This window comes from Enhydra lutris, unplaced genomic scaffold (genome assembly GCF_002288905.1).
Source record: "Enhydra lutris kenyoni isolate GAN:26980312 unplaced genomic scaffold, ASM228890v2 scaffoldscaffold55, whole genome shotgun sequence".
Taxonomy (NCBI): Eukaryota; Metazoa; Chordata; class Mammalia; order Carnivora; family Mustelidae; genus Enhydra; species Enhydra lutris.
In genome coordinates this window covers 3,521,744-3,537,569 of record NW_019154139.1, presented here as the reverse complement: position 1 = coordinate 3,537,569, position 15,826 = coordinate 3,521,744, and the positions used below count along the sequence as shown (strand labels likewise).

Here is a 15,826-nt window from a genome sequence, read left to right as displayed (position 1 = left end):
GATAGGGTCCAGAAGAGAGGAACAGTGCCCGGACGGAGGAGATCAGGGAGGACTTCCCGGAAGAGGTGGTACCCCACGCAAGGGAAAGCTAGTGTGACACATCAGATTGCAAGTGGAGAGGCCAGAGAGAGAGGTGGGGGTGTGACCATGGCCGACCCCAGGGGGCTGGCGAGAGGGTGGGACAGAGCCTGGTGGCTGGTGGATGTGGGAAGTAAGACTGGAGGGCCCGTGTGAAAGGACTGTGCCGGCGGGTGGGGGAGCAGTCAGTGGGCCGTGGAGATCTTCATGACCTCTGACTCTTGCAGTGACCCTCTGGGGCAGCTTCAGTGCCTCCCACAAGGATACCAAGGAGCTGGAGGCTGAGGGGTCCAGCCGGGTTCCCCCCCACCCCCAGAGCTGGGACTGGAGCTTTGACTTTCAGCACAACTTTGCTGCCCTGAACAAAAAGGAGATGGGGATAGGGAGCCTCTCACGGTGAGCCCTGTGTCACCCACACGGCTATCTTCCTTTCGGGGCCTGTGCCTGTGGCCTAGTGAAGATCCCATGGGGTCCTGCCTTTTCCCCCAATCCAGAAAGTTCCAACTGGACCTCAGGTCCTGCCAAGAGCCATCCCTCCCTGCCCTGCCACCAGCCGACCTCTCAGGTTTCCTTCCAAAGGGGTCAGAAGCAACTAGGCAAGGAGGCGCAGGTCTGGTTCCCTAACAGCAAGGGGCCTCTTTCCCTAACATCGCGGTGCATGAGCGGGGACATGTGAGGCCGGCAGTCCCCGGGGCCTGCTGTTCTGTCTGTCTGCCAAAGCATGCCCCTTCCAGTCACCTCTTATCTGAGGCAGGGTCTGTCACCTCTGCTGATCCCAACAAAAAGCCAGAGCCCACTTTTAGGCCAAAGCAGCAAGGGACTGTGAGAGCCACTGGAAGCAAGCTGGGGGGTGGGAGGCCACGCTGAGTGTCCCCTCCACGGGATGTGGTGGGGACAGGATGGGGAGCCGCCCTTCTACTCCCTGTTTGCAGAAGGCAGAGGTGGGTGGCTTTCTGCCTTGGCCTGGGACATTCCAGCAGAGAAAGGAAGCTGGTTCTCCCCCCAACCCCCAGGCCGTGAGCTCCACTGATAACAGGCCTGGAGATCAGTCCTCAACACATTTGCAAAGCACAGAGCACAAGCCCCGCTGATCATAATTCACTGCGGGTGCTCAGCCCAGAGAGTCATGTGTCTGCTTTCCCCCAGCGAGGCAGGAAAAAATGCCTCCCTCGTGGGCACTGGCAGCTGGCTCCTGGGGCATGTCCCAGTCACACCCCCAAGCACAACTCAGAGTCCCCGGCTGGCAGGGAACGTTTGAGATCAGCCAGCCCAGCCTCTCAGTTTACGGTCGGAAGCGGATGCAGGGCGGTCGTGGCTGTCCAAGGTCACAGCGCCCGGGAGGGGAGTGGGCGGCACAGTGGAAAAAGCAAGGACACATGAGCCGGGACGCTGGATGCCAGAGCAGGGCCAGAGCTCCCGGGTTTCGTCTCAGGGCCAAGGCTCAGCCCCTCAAACCTCAGTTCCCACAGCCGGGAGCAGGGGGAGGAGCTGCTGCCGGAAGGCCTCCTTGAGGCTGAGCGGTGCTGAGGGCAGAGTGTCCCGCGCACAGCGGGCATGTCATCCTCTCCGGGCAGCCAAGCAGGGAGGCAGCTCAGATGCCTGACCCTCTGCCCGGGGAGAGGGGCAGCGAGCCTCTTTGCTCTGGACTCATACCGCTCTTAAGGGACGTGCTCAAAAACCCCTGATTAGCAAGGGGCCACTGCCCTCATGCCAGGCAAGGTGGGGACACACAGCGTCAGGGACAGCCAAGTCCCCGTGCTTAACATCTGAACCAGAAAACAGATCCGTATGACCGTTGGCGAAGTAACAGTGTAAGCTTCTGCGTCTGCGGAAGGTGGGCTAGCTCCTTAGGGTCAGCTCTCTCTAGAGATAAGTAAAACTTTTTGTATTTAAAAAATCCCTTACCCCCCCCAAAATAAATAAAGTAAATAAAAAATCCCTTACAAAATAATACATTATATGTTAATAAAAATTTTAGAAAATAAAGTGCTAGAAGACAAAAAGAGAGAGAGAGAGAAATCCCTTACAAATGATGATAAAAACCTCTACAAGTAGCTGAGAGTCCAGAACGTCCAGGCCAAGCTTGGGGTGGGAGGGGCAGCAGGAACGGGGTGTGGGGGGGTAGCCGCCGTTTCTGACCTGAGGCCCTTTGCCAATTTGGAGACTTTGGGCCTTGACCTTGACGGGAGGGGCGTGTGAGGACAGAAGTCAAGGTACCAGCTTTCTAATGGGAGATTGTCCCTCACGTGAGGCTGGAGGCCCGAAGGCCACGCGCCAGGGACCCAGGAGCAAGGAGGCGTGGGGAAACTTGCTGGCAGCTTTGCAGGAGCGCGGAGCCTGCCTCGCTCTCCCGGAGGGCATCAGCGCCAGGGTCGCTAGCTGGTGAGACGGGAGTCCTGTTTCGAAGGTGCCTGCTCAGTCTTTGGCACCTACCTAGCCATCCCTAGAGAATTTTTTCTGGGTTTTAAATTACACTCAGCACTAACACTTGCTTCCACATGGAGACACGAGGTGATGGGTTTCTAGTCCCCAGCCCCGGGTTCTGTCTTTCCCACCAGCCATCTGAGAAGGTCTCCTGCCAGGCTGCTGGTCTGGTGTCCCGCCCCCTGCCACCGTCCCCTTCTAGAGATGGTTCCAGCCACCACCTTCGCACACGCGTGGAATTCAGCTCCCTCTCTGCCTCCAGCCCATTCCTTCTCCTGTGCGCCCTGGGCTCCCAGGCAGAGGGAAACTCTCCCCCATCAGGCTGGGCTCCCCCACCCCTGGGATGCCTGATGGCATGTGAGCTGGGCCCCCACGTGGGTGTGACTTGGGCAGGCTCCCCAGGCGGCCGCCCACACCTCGCTCTGACGATTTGTCCAAGATCAAAATCGGGCCCTCGTGGAGGACTGTGTATTCCATGCTGCAAGTCTCAACACAAACCAGAATGTTGACTTGCAAATAAATATCACAAGTAAATCTGGAGGAGAGAGCTGGCCGGGTACAAAAACACTGGGAACATGTCAGGAGGCCTTGCAACATGCTGTGTGTTTATCAGTAAACAGAGCTCGTGGGGGCCAGGAGATCCTGGACTTTGGGCTTTCCAAACCAACAGCATGTTAAACAGCTTTGGGGACAGACCTGGGGGCTGGTGAGCCAAAACACACCAATCGCTACCAACCGTTATCAGCACTTCATCTAAGAGGTTTTTATTAAGAAAAGGCATTTTCAGTAATAACCCAAGAATGTCAAGGACATCCTCTCGGGGAGAAAAGGGGTGTTTCTTCAAACTGACTAGTTGAAGCTTGACAGGAAACACTAGGTCCCTGCTTCTCTTCCCCATCTTGCTACAGACCAGGGACACTTGGCACACATGGCCTGTCCCAGCAGGGGACTGGGGACCACAGTCCTTGACCTCATTTCAGTGAAAGCCAGGGCCTAGAGGTGCCAATAGAATGTCCTGGCCATTCCCTGGCTCATTTATGGAGCCTTGTGGGTTCCAGGCCCTGTGCTGGGCACCTGGGAATGAAGAGCTGGGGGAGGCTGGCCCTGCTCCAAGGAGCTCTCTCTAGGGCTGGGCTCAAATTCGTGCTGCCTTGATGCGCTGGAAGGACTCATCTGCCAAAGGCAGAAGCCCGGGCAGACCCGAGCATGAGTGAGCAACAAGTAAGCACTCTGCCTGGGGTCAGCGTGCTGTAAGGCCCCCGCCGAGGCCAGCTCGCCTGAGTGGTGAGGCAGGTGGGGCAGAGGTACCTTTTAAGACGGTGCTCAACTACGTGGCAGATGGTGGCAACCCAGGGAGGAGGGCGGCTCTGCCGGTGGGATGGACGCCAAGCAGGCTTCCTGGAGGAGGTGACCCTTGGCAGAGCCTTCAGGCAGTTGGTCACCAAATCGTAACCACGACCCACCTGTCAGGTCCTGACCGTGCACGTCCTACAGGGGCCCTGCTCATTCTCTCCCCAGGGCCCGTGCAGATAAGCGCCACTGCCCCATTTGTTAGATGAGGAAGTTCAGTCAAGAGGTCAAGTCATTTGTCCAAGGTTATACAGACCGAGTTGAAGGCAGAGTCAGGTTTTGACTCTAGTCTGTTTGATTCCTAATCCCTGGTTCTGTCTGTTCGTTTCAGGAGGGAAATTGGGGGTGTCCCAGGCACAGGCAGTGGTGTGCCCGTATACCCATCTTTACTACACATTTATGGGTGAACACACTGTGTCTTCTGTCTGCATTCCCCCCAACCTTGCCCCCCACAACAGTAGAGCTCACAGTCGGGACCCCTACCCGGGTTAGAGCATCGCAAACCCCGTGTCAGCAGAGCCGAATGTCCGCTATCAACCAAACGCTTCTCTGCACCACACTTCACCGTCAGGTTCTCACCTACTGGGTCACATAAGTCCTGAAGCTCCCAGCCAGCGCCCTAAACGGGGCAAAAGACCATCTGCGAGGCAGCCCCCACCTGGAGAAGCTTAAGCCCCGCCCCCTCCCACAGGGTTGGAATGGCACAGACCCAGAGGGGAGGACGGCTCACTGTCGGGAAGGGAAGGAAGGGAGCAAGGCGGCCTTGCTGCAAGTGGGCTGTCGTGGGCTTCTCAAGCACGGTGGCCCATCTGTCGACCTAGGCTGGGGACAGGTTAATTATCGAAGAGGTGGAATGTCTGCGGCAGCAGCCGTTGCGGGCCTGTAGAAGGTTCCAGAACCCGCAGGCCTCATGTGAGCGCCTACCTTCACCCACCACCGCCGCCTCTGCTTTGGTAATAACAATCGGTTAGCCTGCGTCGTTTCTTATTTTTTACTAGTCTGATGGAATCAAGCCAACGCCCCACTAGGCCGCCGCTGCCCACCTTGCACCGTTTCTACTCTCTCCCCCTTGACCGCGGCCCCTCCCTCCTGCTGTAGGCTTCTGCACGTGCCGCTGCCACTCCGCAGTGCTGGGGCCGAGACTGATCCTCGACACGGTGTTCCTGTGCCTGCCAGAGACCGCTGGGGTAGCAGGCCGGGAGAGTTCCGGCTTCTGGACCAGACCTCTGGGGGGTACCCTGGGGCCGGGGCGGGTGGTGGAATGGATCTGGACTCTGACAGCCTGGTTCTTGCTCCCTCTTGGAGATCTCAGCTGAACGATGTCATTTCTGGCCCTCGGTTTCTTTATCTGTACAATGGGGATGAACACAGCTACCCTGCGGGACTGTTGTGAACTCGTTGCCCTAAGGTGACAAGACTTTGTTATCTGGACCCATGAGGTTCCGCAGTCATTACTAGGATGGCAGCCACACACAGGCCCTTCCTCAGCCCTGAGGGCCAGCCGTAGGCCATGGGGCAGCTCTGTCCTTGCCAACAGCCAACTCTCTGTTTCTCAGCCTGTGCTCCCTGTCCCCATCGATTTCTACCACCTGACCCAAGGGCAGGCTTCCATGAGCCCAGAGGCCACTGCCCTGGCTGATGACACCCTGGGAGCACAAAATCCATCTCATCAGAGGCTTTGCAGATCAGCAAAGGGCAAATAAGTGACCTGTAGAGGTGTTGGTTCCTGGAAAAGGGCTTACCTAAGCTGTAGGACAGACTCTGGCCTGGCCCCCCAGACCCGTGGGACCTGCTGCTCCCCCCACCAGGACTCAGGAAGGTGGTCAGGTCTCACCTTCTCTCTGGACACAGAGGGCTGACATCACCTTCTTACAGGTTCGCTGTGTACCCCACAGTCTGGTATTTAGTGGCAGGAGCCGCCTCCAGCTCCCCACCTCCTCTCTGAAAGTCCTAATTCTCTCCCAGAGGCCAAGGGCACAGCCTCAGCAGCCCCAGGGAGATTGGGTGGGTGGGTGCATCCAGGACCTGCTCAGAGTGTGGGTGCCACAGACCTGCCTCCTAGCCCGGGTTCTTCGACTGGCCTCCGTGACCTGGTCTGGGAAGCAACCTCTCTGTGCCTCGGTCTCCCGATCGTAATGGGAGCACCATAATAATGATGTCTCCAAACATTGTTTCTAACAGATTAGAGAATGTGATTAGAAATGCAGAAACAGCATCGGCCCCAAACAGGTGGAAGCTATGAACTGAGACACATGTACCCCCAAAGCCTCCTAGCATTTATTAAGGCTCCAGGGGGACCCAGGGTGTCAGACACATTGTCAAGAGCATGAATTTGTCCCCGATCTTACAGATCCTGTTCAGCCGTGCACAGGAGGCTGTCTCTGCTCTTTGGCACTGCCCATGTTCCATCCACGCTGCAGGTAAAGAGAGAGGGAGGGAGAGACTTCCAGGACATGGGCGGGGGGGGTGTTCTTTGTGCGACAGTTTCTCCTGTACTGGGTGTGTGACAGGTTCTTCACAGCAAATAGGGACCCATGCCCCCCCACCCCGAGCGCAGCATGCTTGGAGCTATCTCATGGATGCTTCCAGGCGATCTGATCATTCTTCCCTCTCTACCTGGATGGGGGAGGGAGGGTATGGGTGGCCGAAAGCATTTGCTCAAAAGGGACAACTTTGGACACATGCATGAAAAACAAATTTTCTCTCCCTAAAACCTTGAGAGCCCCAAGAATCCAAGAATATAATTGCTCTAATGTCTGCTAGGTGCCTACACTACTCTGTTGAACCCTAACAGCGTCCTTTGTCCTCATTCGAAACAATTTTTTACCAGGTCTTTCCAACCGCCTGGCTGACCTGAGTTTATGGCAGACGGTCACCGCGTAACCGGGAAAAGAAGCCAACGTCCCTGCATTTGGACTCTGGGTCCTTCACAGCCTGGGATATGGAGTACGTCAGATGACATCTTTGAACCTGAATGTCCTCATGAGGACGTCAGCTCTGTAGTTCCTTCTTTGCTATATCCACGACACCCAGCACGGTATGTGGCTCCTAGCAGCATGAGTAAGACATACTGTTCAGCCTGCCCAGCCTGTGCCATAGTCAGGATTTAATGCACCGGGATCACCTTGAACCCTGGAACATAATACAAATACTGGTTATTGCTAGGATGTGTAATAAAAGTCGGGCTTGCCGGTGTGTGAGCGGAAAGGTGATGTGGGTGTCTCTGCAGGGAAGGGCGAAGTTCACCACAGGTAGGAGCCGAACCACGAGGGTAAGTTCCAGGCGCCTGCGACTTAAGGGCCAGATACGGACTGGGCTCCAGTCTCGGCATAATACAGGGATTCGTTCGCAGCTGGGTATCCGGCCCCGAGCAGGTTCCCCGGGCCGCTCGCCGCTACAAATAGAACAGTGGCGGGAGCAGCGGGAGGGCAGGGAGGAAGCCTGGCATAGCACACATTTTGTTCCCAAGGGAGGGGTGTCCCGATGCGCTGGCACCGGGGGCTTTGTGCATTCCGTGCGCCGCAGCGCAAACAGAGCAGCTCTGCAGCTCTCTCCCCTGCTCCCTGTCATTGGCTGCCGGGCCGCGACCTCCCCCTGCGCTGGCAAAGGCCCAGCGCCTTGGCGGGGCACAAAGTCAGCCCCTCGCCCCTGACGCCGGACGGGAGGGGTCACGGCTGTCTGGCAACCGGGGTGGGGGTGGGGGTGTGGAGCGGGTGGTCGGAGTTGGCAGCCGGTGCCCACGCTGTCCCCGCTGCCCTTCACCCTGGGTCCCTGCCCGCGGCGCCCGCCCGGGCGCCTCCACCACCTGTTGACGCGCCCCTCGGCTCGCGTTCTCTTTCGCCTTCTTTCGTGTGCTGGGGTCCTTGGGACCGGTTCTGCCCCGACCGCCCCCCACCCTGCGCACCCCGCGACTCGACGGCGCTCGCACCTCGGCCGGGGTCCAGATCCGCTCGCCAGAGGCCAGCGGAGCAGGGCTCCCGAGGGAGGAGGGGCCTCGCCAGCGGGGCCTGGGCTCCGGGCGGGAACCTCCAGGGTCCGGCGGCCTCGCGCCCACCCCCGCCGCGACTGCAGCCCCTCCCGGGACTCGGGCCTGGACCCCCGCCGACGCCCAGCTGCACGCGCTGTCCCACCGTGGCTCTCTGCCCGCCCGCCCGGAGACCTCCGCAGCCCCTCCGCCTCTCCGGCCTCAGTTTCCCCACGGGTGCAGCAGCAGCCAGGCACGAGGTGGGAGCCCCGGAGGCCGCGGCCCCGCCTCCGACCCCGCGGGCAGCCAATCGGCTGCCGCCGCCAGGGGGGTGTGTCCCGCCCGGGGCCCGGCCAGGGGACCCGGGGCGGGGCGGGGCTTCCGGCAGCCACCCGCGCGAGCCGCCCGCGCAGCGGGGCCGGGGCGGGGGGCAGAGGGGCGGCGCGTGCCGCGGGGGGCGCGGCTGGCACCGGCGCGGGGAGGCGGCGCCGGGCATGGTCAGGGGACGCAGCAGCCCCACGGCGGGGGCAGCGGGCGGCGGGGGCGGAGGCGGCGGCAGCTAGCGCCCTGCCCCGCGCCGCCTCCCTCGGCGCGCTCGCCCGGCGGACTCGCAGGCGGCTGACCGGCCCCAGGTGCCCAGGGGCGGGCGGGCGCTCGCGGGGGTCGGAGAACCCGGCCTCCCCTTCTCGGGACGCCGGGCGGCGGCGGCCAGAGGAGGGGCCGGGCGGCGCATGCGCGGGACCCGGGGGCGCGGGCCGAGAGCGCCCGGTCTGGTGCGGGGGATCCCCGGGCCCAGGGAGCCGCCCCCTGCTCGGCCTCGCTCCGAGCGCCCGGAGCCTCGGAGACGCTGGGTCCACAGGTTGTCCCGCGGGAGGGAAGGCGCAGCGGGCAGGGGCCTCGGCGCGCCCTTCGCTCCGCCCGGTCGATTGCGGGGGAGGTGTCACCGGCCGGTGGCGTTCCCGGGACCCCGGGATCCCCGAGGCTGGGTAGCGGGCGGCGGCGCTCGGGCGGGAGAAACTCGCCCGCGGAGCCGCTTTGGGGACGGCCACACTTTGCGCCCGAGCGCGGTCTGCCCCCCGGCCGAGCCCAGGGCAGCGGCGCCCGGTCCTCCCCGGCCCGGCCCTGCGGGTCCCGCGCGCGGCGTCCGCGCCCGGGTCTGTCCGCGTCCCGGCCGCGCGGGCCCGGGGGGCGCAGGGCGGTGTCCGCCGCGCTCCGGAAGCCGGCTCTGCCCGCACGAGCGCCCCGGACCCGCCGCGGCCGGCCGGCTGCGTGCCCGCGCGCTCCTCAGCTAGTTTTCAAGTTTAAGGGAGGGCGGCGCGCCCCAGTGTCAGAGTCAGACGTCCTCCTAAGAAGAGACTGTGGGACGTGCCGGCGCCTGCGGGGCGCTCCGGGCCCTTAGGGGCTGCGCGGCCACCCCCACCCCAGCTAACCAGGGAGCGCCCTGCTCTCCAGGGCCGCTCGGGAAGGGGGCCGGGGGTGCCGGCAGGGCGGGGGGCTCCGGGTTTTCCATTCCTGCTGAAGTAGGGTCACGGTGACTTTCCCCTTCCAAGGTGGTGGAGAGTTGGGGAGGATCCAGAGGACATACCGTAATCATTTCCTCCTTTACCTTCTCGCTGCCAAGGCTGCAGGGAAGGGCCCGGCCTCCGCGAGGAACCCCTGGTGCCGAGACCAGCTCGGAAGTCAGACATTGCCGGCACAGGTAAACACCAGGTTTATTCGCTCCTGTTTGCAGACCGAAATATTTAAGTGTTTCCTTCTCTAGCTCAACAAACTAGCCGTCTGGGGTGAGTTACATTACTTTGTGGTGCAAAGTTGGCTCTGTGCTCAGTGCCTGGAAAGGCAGACGAATGTGGACTGGAAGTCGGTGCTGCTAAGCGGCAGATTCCTGTCTCAGTTTCCGGGAGCGGTTCATTCCTTGATAGCGATGGGTTCCATGTAGCGTGAATCTGGACAGCTGGGCTGCCAGGAGAGTTACTCTTTGACAGACGCTGAAGTCACAGGTGTCGGCTCTTCTCGCCGTTTCCATGCTGATTTGAGTATCCAGCGGATAGCTTGCGGGGGTAGTGGGTCAGGTCTGGAGCCGTCCTCATACAGCACAGGGGCAGCCCTGTCCCGCTTCCCGCAGCTCTGAGGCAAAACAAGTTTTGCGACGGTAGAGAAAATGTGTTTTTTTTCTCTTTTCTCAGATCTTAGATGTATAATGAGAGACATCCCATAATCACGAAATGGTGTGTACTAGCTCGTGTCTGTCGGACTCGCAAACAGAGTTTTAAGCATTGTGTGTGAGAGAGAGAGAACGAGAGAGAGCAGAGAAAAGGCATGTTTCTTGCACAGAAGCCACTTGGTAATCTGCTTCTGCTTTGTTGACTCTTGGGGAATGAAAAATCCTGCCATGTGAAACGAATGTGTTTCTGCTTCATCGTTTTAAATGTCTGTGTAATAGTCCATCGTGTTTAGGTAAAGTCATTATTTAGCCAATCCCTTAATATGTGTGTGTGTATAATTGTGTATTTTATATATATATTTATATATATAAATATATATATAAATAAATATAATTTATATATAAATAATATATAAATAAATAAATATATATATATATATATATATATATATAGGGGAGCCTGGGTGGCTCAGTGGGTTAAGCCTCTGCCTTCAGCTCAGGTCAGGATCTCAGGGTCCTGGGATCGAGCCCTGCATCGGGCTCTCTGCTCGGCGGGGAGCCTGCTTCCTCCTCTCTCTCTCTACGCACCTCTCTGCCTGCTTGTGATCTCTGTCAAATAAACAAATAAATAAATCTTCATATATATATATACATATATATATATATGTATATATATATATAAAATCCATCATTCTACAGCCGTCCACCGAGCACCTCCTAGGGTGCTCAGTGGGGAGCAAGAGAACCACGGTCTGCTCATGAAGCTCCTGAAGCTGCTTGTTGTACCAGGATACAAAAAAGAGAGCTGGAGATTGTCCTCATCCTAAAAGGCGAAACTGGACTATAGAGAGGGGAACTGTTTTTGCCAAAACATCTTGCCATTTCCTGATTGATAGCCAACGCTCTTTCTCTTGCGTGCGGTGAGCATCTGTGTTTGTACGACAAATATTCTTTAAGGAATCGTAAAAAAAAAAAAAAAGTCAAATGTTTCTCGGCTTAGCGTGAACAGATTTTAAACACCCCCACTTCTCTTTTCTCCTTTTCCTCTCCTGCATCTCTGCGTGTATCCCCAAAGGAAAAGAGCGCGAGGGCCTCGCCTTCCACGTGGCCGGTGTGGCCTTTTGAGCATCCGTACTGGTTTTGTTGCGTCGCTCCGAGAAAGGATGGGACCGGATCATTTCTGCTGCTTTTGAATTTGAGGACCGCTGTTTGTATTTTTGGTTTTCATGGCTTGATATGGAGTCAGTCTTCCCTACGTTCCACAGACATTCCGAAGGAAGGCGGAGTTTCTGGGTGCGGGGTAGACGTGTGCTGTATCTGTCACTTCAGCCTTACTAGGGACATGGGACACGAGAGCTCAACACCAAGGCCAGGTCATGTGGTTAGGGAGAGTGAGGCAGTGAACTTGAATTTCCAACTTGGTGTGAAGATAGTTTTATTTATTTATTTATTTATTTATTAAAGATTTTAGTTATTTATTTGAGAGACAGAGAGAGAGAGAACAAGCCGGGGGAGCAGAAGCGGGAGAAGCAGACTCCCTGCTGAACAGGGAGCCTAACCCGTGACTCGATCCCAGGACCCTAAGATCATGACCTGAGCCAAAGGCAGACGCTTCACCGACTGAGCCACCCAGGTGCCCCAAAGATAGTTTTAAAGTAAGAATCAGGGGTGCCTGGGGGTTCAGTGGGTTAAAGCCTCTGCCTTCAGCTTAGGTCATGATCCCAGGGTCCTGGGATGGTGCCCTGCATCAGGCTCCCTGCTCTGTGGGGAGCCTGCTTCCCCCTCTGCCTTTCGTTCCCCCTGCTTCTCTCTCTCTTTTTCTCAGTCTGACAAATAAATAAATAAAATCTTTAAAATTAAAAAAAAAATAAATAAATAAACATAAAGTAAGAACCAAGCAGCCCCTGGCGGCCGCATGTGAACGCCTTTGTTTCTTTGTCCAAGGATTCGCCACACTGACAAGCCATGAGCTTCTTGTGGGAAGGAGCACACGCATGTGAGCTTCTAGCTGGTTCTGCGGACGGTGAGACGCGGCCTGGCCTGATGCGTGTCACGGGCGGGAGGTGTGTTTGTCCTTCCTCTGGAGTTTTGAATTACGTGGCATCTCGCCGTCGTGACAGCGCGGCGTCTGGAAGAGTTTCTGCACTCCAAAAAGTGAAGAATTTAGTCCCCCGGGCCAGCCTTGTTAGAATTATTTTCGTGGCTGAGCCGCCTTTGTTTTCAGGTCAGCTCGTGCTGTGAGAGAAAGCCCTCGGACGTGTCGGTTTGCGTCGCAGGCAGCTGCACACGGTGGAGACGCACTGGGTTCTGAAGCTTGGGACTTGGTTTCTTGCTCCTTAGCAGCTGCCTGCCGGGCCTGGGGTCTTTGCCCGCCTCTCTAGACCGCTCTGCCGCTCTCTCCTCATCAGAAAATCCCACTTCACTTCTCTGAGGGGTTGGGAAGCTCAGAAGTAGAGCTTACATGAAGTCCCCTTGTACGACATGAAAACCCACGTGTAGCCCAGAAGGTGTCCTGGGAGGAAGCTGACCCCATCCTGCCCTAGGCTCCTCGGTGAGCCACAGCCGGTCCCTGCGCCATTTTCAGTCTGGCCAGGATTTTCACAGGCTCTCAGAAAGCAGCATGGACGTCCCCCACGGGGCTGGGACTCGCTGAGCGCAGTGTGTGTCCTGTTCGTGTCTGCCCCGCTGGTCTTACGTCCCGAGCAGGTCCTTGTGGATGGTCGCTGAGCCAAGCCACCAGCAGAACTCAGTTGGACAAGGACTGGCTGCTGGACCTCCGTTTCCTACCGGCCGCCAACGTGGGTGGGAGCTGGCTTCGAAGGGCGGACAGCAGGCCTGTCCACCAAGCCCCCGGGGCATGTGGCAGCTTCCCTCCCACCGGGACGGGGAGACCGCAGTCTCGTCACGCAGCGGCAGGGGAGTGGCTGCAGTCCTGCGGCCCCAGGGTGCAGGGTGCAGGGCATCCGTGTCATGAAGGTGGCGGTTGTCAAGATGACTCCGACCGTGATCATGACTCCGATTGGGGCACATCGTGTATCGGAGGGACTTTTCACGAGCGGGCCTGAGCAGCTGGTTAAGTAGAATGCGATAGCTTTCCGCGAGATCGTGGGTTCAGATTCCAAACAACAGGCTCATCAGGGAAGGGGTGTCTTTACCCCGGTGGGAGTTCGGGGGCGCTTCCGTGTGAGAGGGCAGGGGTCCCGAGGCCACTCCGGGTGTGGGGATTAGACCGGCACGGGGCAGCTCGAGACAGTGCCGGCTCCGTGTCGCAGGGAGCCGCGCTCGCCTCGCTGCTTCAGCTTTGCGCTCTTTTAAGACATTTGTGAGTAAAGAGGAGTGACAGTTCCCAGTCTGATGTACTCGCTTCACACCGTTAGCTCAGAGGCCACAAGCAGACCTTGAGGAAGGCATCTCTTCGAATAGTCAGAGCTAGCAAGGCAGATACAGAAGGAGGCAGCGCCTCCAAGATCATGGAGCTTTGTATGGTTCGAAATTATAATACAGTTAAGTGAACAGTATATTGTAGTTCCTTTTTCACCCCGTTTTTACGAGTGAGTGAGGCCCCACGCTTTCCTGCAGCCCTTCGTAACCGAACAAGCCTGTGGTTCGTGATAACCACACGAAGGTGACAAGTTGCTAAGCTCCAGTAAAAGGGACCCAGTCATGCGGAGTTGACCCGTGGCCGCGTCCTTTCTGAAACATTCTAAGAAGTGAGTCGTCAGCCCGACGAGACCGCGTCAGTGTGGATTTCTAGTGAAGCAACACGGCTTGTAGGAGACAGGCTCGCTCTGCTGTCGGATCGTGTCTGCTGATTGTCCACAAGCCGGGTTTCTCCTATCTCCTGTGTTCAGTGGGATAATTTTTGACCAGAAGAACTTTTAAAAGCCTCTCCAGCAAGTTTATTATTGGACAGGTTGACTAGGCTGCCAACACGGTGAGCCCGTTCCCCCTTTCTAGGGATCGTGAGGAAATTTGATAAATTCTACAGTCTCCTTTTGGTTCATTTTATGGGAGAGCTTGATAACTGGGCCAGAGTCTTACCCGTTCGCTGTGCACTCACATTGGGGGTGGGATTAAGGGCAATGATGTTTAAAAGGAAAACTGTTCAGAGAAATGTGAAATCTGGATGAAACCAGAGCATTTGAATGACTTGTGCCATCCTCTGATGTCCTGACCTTCGGGGGAGGGCTCTGCTGGCCCGTGATGATTGCCCCCTTTCTCTACTTGGAACATGTCCCCGTCTCTGACACTGTCTCAAGTCAGGGCAGGGGCCTCCCTCCTGCGTCTCCTGGGCTCCCCTGAAGGTGCATGGCTTCCAGTCCCAAGCACATGCAGGCTCAGGAAAGCACCTCCTCCCCTTCTCTCCTTAGAAGCAGCCACACGGGGAGAGAGTTTTCCAGAAAGGAAGACATTCTGTTGTTGCAGTTGTCAAATCGGGAAGGGAAACCTCCTCTGTTCTGCTCAGCCAGGACTCCTGAGAGATAAGGAACAAGTCCAGCCGGGCAGGGATGCTGCCAGCCCAGGCTTTGTGGGGAGCAACACCCCGAGAAGAAGGCTTTGAACAATGCGGGGCATGAGGAGAAAGGTACCGGGGGTGTAGAAGCCTTTGAAGCTGATGTTCCTCGAAAGGAGAAGACCAGCATACACAGGGTTCAAGGAACTCTTGTGCGGGGCCGGTGGAAATGTTGGTGCCCAGAGCATCCGTCTGGTGCAGAAAAAGGAGGCTTTAGATGCAGGGGAGGACGAGGAGAAGGGGCAGGGGTCTGTAGGAAGAGAGCCTGTAGGAAGGTCACAGTTCACGGCTGAGGCCACAGCAGGCAGGTTCCAGCGGGACACTTTCTGTGAAGGGCAGTTGTCATTCTCTCGAAGCTCCTGGCTCCGTGTGGGAAGATGGGGGAACAGAGTGTGGAGCAGCTGTAAGAAGAGGAAAAGGGGGTCTTTTGTTTTCAACCCAGAGACCGAAAATGATCGACCTTCTTCTGCCCCGTCCTCTTGACTTAGATGAATCTGACGAAGTTGGCTTTTGGAGCGGAGGTCAGAGGGCCGGTGGAGGCGAGTATTGAACCGCAGTCAAGGGCGGCCGCTGGTCTTTAGTACTTGCCAGGCACAGGCCAGGAAAGAAGTAAGAGTCTGGAGGAGAACAACAGCCAGGAAGGCGGGCACGGCCGCGGCTCATCGCACCCAGCCACGGTAGACAGACACACGGAGGCCTGCACGGACCGCGCGTTCGCAGGGGGGCCTTCTGAGCCACACGAATCCTCTAGAAGGTGTTTCAGAAGGATGCATGGGGGCGCGTTGCGACATCGGGACTGGCACGGTCTCTGAGAACGAGCGCTCCGAGGGACGAGAGCAAGGATCGGAACGCAGGGCTCTGGAAAGGAGCTGCTTTTCAGAGATGAAAGTGACATCCTAGCTGAAGGTGTTGGCACGTCCTCTGCCTGTCGTCAGAAGATGGCTTCAGCCATCACCTGTGCACACCCGGAGCTGCGCTGCCAAGGGACCAGGGACACAGACGCTCACTTTCTAGTCTGGAGCCCTCGGTGCCCCTCTCCCGATGCCAGCGGCTGGTCTCCGCCGTTTCCTAGGTCCAGCTGGCCTCGCCTCCTCCCCAGGGTCCTGTGCACTTGGTCCTTGTGGCCGTGACCTCAGGCCCCACGTCCGCTGGCCTCATGACCTCACCCTGACCCGCCCGGGGACTCCCATGGAGCGTGGCCAGCCCTCCCTCCTGGCCCAGGATATGGCCTTAGGCTGGGGCTCTGGACGCAGGACCAGCGTGGGGTCCTCCGTGCGGCTCTCAGCCTCACGTGGGCCCTTCTGGCCTGTGCCTCGGTTTTCTCGTTGACAAG

At 58.0% G+C, this 15,826-nt stretch overlaps 1 protein-coding gene across 1 annotated transcript in view; it reads left to right on the top strand.

The window, feature by feature from the left end:
• The first annotated feature begins 8,395 nt into the window (after positions 1–8,395).
• The window catches only part of LOC111157485 (peroxisome proliferator activated receptor alpha), a 58,620-nt gene continuing 51,189 nt past the window's right edge, over positions 8,396–15,826 (top strand). Inside the window, exons 1-2 of the mRNA XM_022518915.1 lie at positions 8,396–8,448; positions 9,438–9,515. The gene's annotated coding sequence lies outside the window, so the exon portion shown is untranslated. The remainder of the gene's footprint in view (positions 8,449–9,437; positions 9,516–15,826) is intronic.